The following is a 5,530-nucleotide window of genomic DNA, read 5'->3' as shown; positions in this document are numbered from 1 at the left end:
TTGTTTTTAAAAAAATCCTATTTCTAATAGGGCATGGCTCTCTGAGAGGGAAATGGATACTGGGGATAACTATGATGATTAAAAAAAAAAGACCAACAAAAACTCATTTAAAAAGAGAAGAAAAAGGAAATGAGATGTCATGATCACATTGTGAGAAAGAAGGATAATGGATGGGCAGGTTGGATGTTTCACTGGTACCCACATTAAAACCCACAAAAGAACACCTTCAAGTCATTGGGTATATCTTCTTCAGGTGATTAATGGCAGAACAAGGACAAAAATCCCCAAGGATGAAATGGCCCTGCTAGATTTAATCTTCATCAATGAAGGGAGTACTCACACCCATGAATTAGCAGATACACCAAGGTTTCAAAGTATATTTTCATATAAAGTTATATGTAATCCAAATCCTACTGATTTTGTATTTTATTTCTGGTCTTTCTGATCATTGTTCATTTTTTTTTATTTGGGCTGTTTTATTTAAGATTTCTTTACTATAAGATAAATTTCATTTTCTAAATGTAAAACCTTTGTTTATAGTCAGAACCTTGAGAGCAAGAAATATCTATTCATAGAAATCTTTTTTACTCTCCTAATGCTTTTTTGGGTGTGCTCATTTGATAGGAGCAATATACTAAGAACTAGGGCTGAATCCTTGTCCCCATTCAAAATGATGCTATTATTCCCTTAAAAGATATTGAGACCATCCTTGAGACTACATGTTCATGCTGTTGACAAAATTTCCTGATCAGCTGAGTACAAAATAGTCCCAAAGAGCTCCAAGTCCTCTCTCTGACACCTGGTTGGTGGAAAACTGTGGCTAATTGAGGCAAGGAAACTTCCCTCAACTAGAAATGTCCTCAATACCTTTCCTGTTAGATATTCTCCATGATGATTTAATAAATCTCCTTTTGCTAACCATCAAATGAGCGAGTGTCTCCTTTTGTTCCAGGGTCAAACCTAAGCTATCAGGAGACTGGTCCGAATCAGACCCAGCACAGAACTGCCCTACAAATTGAAATTCAGGATTCCTGGACCTCTGTAGAAAAACCCAGCATCTGTCAAGGAAAGAGTTATCCCAAAACAAATGAAATTGATTGCTGTGAAATTATATTGACCAAGATTGCCTCCAAAGAAGAGATAAGTGAATGTACCTATCTCTCTTCTTTGCATGGAGTGGGGGGAGGGGAGAGGGGAAAAGAAGGGGATATTGGTTGGAACATTGTATATAATATCAGATTTGCTTTATGTATTTGTTAGATCAGCAAAACAATTTTTTTATACTTTTTCTCATTCTTTGTTATAAAGGAGGGAGAAATGGGAAGATATGTTGGGAAATGTGTTGTTTGTTACTATCTCGTTGTGTCCAACTCTTCAGGATCCCATTTTGGGGTTTTCTTAGCAAACATAGGTTTTCCATGTCCTTCTCCAGCTCATTTTGTAGATGAGGAACTGAGGCAAAAAGGGTTAAGTGGCTTTCCCAGGGTCACACAGTTAGTAAGGTCAGATTTGAACTCATGAAGATGACTCTCCCTAATTCCAAGCCCAGTGCTCTATCCACTGTACCACCTAGCTGCCCTGTTGGTAAACATAGGTGACATAAAAACAAAGGACATGAATTCAAGCTTTTTATTTAATAAAGAAAGAAAAAAATACTGAAAACACAACACCTCATTCAAGAGTCAGGTTTGAACAAATTTTTGAGTCACTAAAAAAGAGAGTGTTATTATAAGTTAGTTATGCCCCTGCAAAAAAAAAAATTGCAAACAAGGACCCAAAATGGGTCCATTGATTAAAGAGAATAAAAAGAGACATCTAGATTTTAGGATAATGTCACATTGCATCATGTCCACTTCCCCTCCCCCGTTTTAGCCCCTACCTCCACACCATCCAGTGTTGTTTTTTCACAAAGCTTTGACAGCAGCAATGATTGAAAAGAATGCATCCTGTTCTTGAAGTGAAGCCAGTGAGGATTAGTGCGTGTGCCACTTGGCAGACAGCCCTACTTCACATTTTTTAACTCTGGATCCATGCAATACCAAGATGGATTTAATAGCATAGCAATTGTTTTCTTAACAACAACACAAAAACCAGTCTCACTTTGGATTTCTGCTACCCAGAGTAATTTAGTTATAAGTTGTCTACTCAGTCAATGAGTGACTTCTGTACTAAGTAATATGGGAAGCACTGCACCTTTCAGTTCTAAGCATTCCAGGAGACTGGCACAAATTTAATGAATGGAAATTCATTTTCCTGGTAGTATTGATGGGGAGATGACTTTCTCTCTCCACCACTACTGTCAATTCTAACAACTGAATCCCAAGAGCCAAATTATATGTAATTCAGGGCCAATGACTTAACAAGCCAATGGAAATTACCGAAATAGTTTGTAAACCTTCTTAGGATTGAAAAGAAATAGTACTTTTAATATTATTTCTTGCCAGTAAATTTCTTCTCTGCTATCATTAACCTCTAAGCTACAGATGTCAAGAATAGATAAAGGTTAAAGAAGAGATTTTTAACCAGGAATCCATGAACTTGTAAATATATATATGTGTGTGTGTGTGTGTGTGTGTGTGTGTGTGTGTGTACTGCATTTCAATATAATTGGTTTCCTTAGCAAATAAATCTTATTTTAGGCATTTAAAATGTTATTCTCAGAAGGAGTCCATTGGCTTAATCAGATGGCCAAACTAATCCATGAAGCACAAAAGTTGATAATTCCTTTTAGGATGGAGCCTGCCAGTTTCCCTAGCCAGGTGATGTGATACTTATGATAGGAGTTTGGAGAGGTAGGTATAAACCTAACCAGTTCCAGTAGCTTAGTTCCAAGACTTCAAATTCACACTCACCAGTTAGAAAGTAATGCCGCTTACATTGCAATTACTTATAGATGAGAGATAGATTTGAAAAATAGAAGAGCATCAGTTTCAAGTTAAGTCAGTTTGATGGCAGAATTTCCCTGGATTCACACCCTATTCCTAGAAATAAATCCGGATGATTCTTCCGTTAAAGTTTAAATAATCTTAAGGTTGGCACTCATTTCTTTTTTTTTTAATATGTATTTATATATTTATAATTCAGGGCCCTCAAAAGAAATCATGGTCATTAAGAACAAAGTTTTGAGTCATTATGAAAAGAACCAAACTTTAAACATCTCTAGTAAGATGCAATTAGGAAACTGGCATTAGATCCCCATAAACAGTTATTTGAAAATCACCTTTAAAATGTTAAGTTCTTTAGGAAAAAGGCAGCATTCAATTTATCATCAGATCTACTATTCAATGACTTGATTATGGCCCCCAAATATCATGCATATGCCCAGACAGCTGAAGGTCGCCAATTGCATCTGAAGGAGGCCTTAGAGACATCCCCACCAATGCCATACTACTTAGAAAGCACAAAGCCGCTTGCAGCATGCTTCCCTCCCTCCTTCCTCACTCATACTTGAGGGCCATGCAAATGAATTGTAACAGTGACAGAGAAACGTCACCTTAACATAAGACTGTTCACCCGCTGTCTCAGTCTACCAGAATCCCTTCAGAGTGAAACACGAGACATGACCGAAAAATGAACTCGATGCAATTTGGTTTAAATGCCAATGTCTTCAAGAACCTCTCTGACATTTCAGTTACCAATAATTGAAGATCCTTTTTACAAAGAAAATTTCGACTCCCTGGTAATCAACTACTTTATATGAAGAAAAAAGGCATTGTTACAATGGCTCAAAACGGTTCTTCTCGGATTATGTGGCAACAGGGTCAGTTCAGATTCTAACTAGCAAATGTCTTCCCCATGTCTTCCTTCCCTTTGTGTTTCCTCTTCCCATGTGTGAACGGTATATACCTGTATTTTATCATATGCTTTATTTGCCTCTTCATGGTGATACAGAAAAGCATGACAAAGTACATAACAAGGATCGCCAGAAGACTGGGACGTTGAAAGCATCAAAAAATGTACAGATCATAGCAACGAGAATGCCCTTAGTAGCAGAGTGCCAAAATGTAAATTCTGGAAGCCTTCGAATGAAAGGATGAAATTCCTCATTTTGTTTTGTTGTTAAGGAAGGCCCTTCATCTGAGTCTTCCATTAAGGAGGGATCTACCTTTGGCGAAAGGAAAGTTGTAAAAAGATTGAGATGGTAGATTCCCAAGGCGTATGTCACCATGTACCAACCCTGTAATAGAGAAACTCTAATCATGTAAATGAAACTTAGCCCCAAAGTTACAACCCATCGCATAACTGTATAAGGAGTTGATTTGTCTAACCAGGACTGGTAAATCTGTCCAAGTCTTGTGAAAAATCCAAACACCACAGAAGGCTTCCCATGAACAGAATCTCCAACGCTGTCTCCTTCGGACAATCTGTTGCTCGCTGCGCCGCTGCGGCCGGGCCACGGCTCCCCTCAGGGCCTCGGGAAGGAGGAGGAGGAGGAGCGGCCCTGCAGCCGCCGGTTCGCTGGCTTCGCGAGGCTGCCGCCCGGCACTTCCGCCCCCCAGCCGCTCCGGCACTCTTATTTCTAAGAAGCATCAGTGTTCAAATTGTGAAGAAGGCAAAAGTTCATTTTAGGTATCCTTTCCCATTTGCTTTGCTTTTCTCAAATTCACCTTTCAATGGCCTAGGCCAGTTAGCTCCCATGGAAGTATCCCTTCTATGTAGAACCCAGCTACATTATGACATACCCCAAGGCTCCCAATCAGATGATGCCTATCCCAGGACCTGCTGTCCTTCACCCAACAACTTGTTACTTTCTCCCCCTAGTTCTGGCTCCCTAAGCCTCAAGAATAACACTGGGATACTTCACCCTGGGTTTCCCTCCTTGGATGGTATCCTATACTTCCCCAATTCCACTTAGATGTTATTGCTGAGATTCCTAACCTCCTGTCCCTCACATCCCCATTCAAGCTTCTTTACTTTTATCTCTTCCTCCATAGGGTCAAGCTTCCCCTATTGTCTAAGGTAATGATTAGATAATTTGGTAAACAAACATAGGCAAATAAAAGGATGAGGAGGAACACCATAGACCAAGGTGGACTACAATCTGTCTATGATTTAATAAGTCCTGGGGAATTTCCTGAGAAATGCAAAGGTAAAATGACTTGCCTATATTGCAGTTAATTAGCATCAGAGACAGGCTTTGGATTTGGGTCTTCCCAGTTCCAAGGCCAAACTCTATCCACTATAAGAGACTATATCCACACATTAGTCCACGTTGAAGGCTTAATGGAAGAACTCATCCAGGAACTTGCTTCCTATACCAAGTAAAAGAAAAAATACATTTTAACGCTAATCTTCCAGAGATGCTGTTACCACCTTTGATAATGAATCCAAAGTACTGATTCTGATGGTGGGGACTTCAGACCAGGTTGGAAATCAGTGGTATGGGAGAGACTTATGGGAAACTGGACCATTCCAGTATTTTTCAAATCATATTGGGTAAATTATCATATGATTATTTGTCTGCAAATACTGCTCTGCCTCATGACCAAAATTCACATTGCCCATGACCTCGGTTCCCTTCTTCCCTCTT

The 5,530-nt window shown here is 39.2% G+C and overlaps 1 pseudogene; it reads right to left on the bottom strand.

Moving 5' to 3' along the window:
• Positions 1-3,685: 3,685 nt before the first annotated feature.
• Positions 3,686-4,405, bottom strand: LOC118856387 (annotated as a pseudogene).
• Positions 4,406-5,530: the final 1,125 nt, after the last annotated feature.

Source organism: Trichosurus vulpecula, chromosome 7 (assembly GCF_011100635.1).
Source record: "Trichosurus vulpecula isolate mTriVul1 chromosome 7, mTriVul1.pri, whole genome shotgun sequence".
Taxonomy (NCBI): Eukaryota; Metazoa; Chordata; class Mammalia; order Diprotodontia; family Phalangeridae; genus Trichosurus; species Trichosurus vulpecula.
This window is presented reverse-complemented; position numbering and strand designations above follow the sequence as displayed.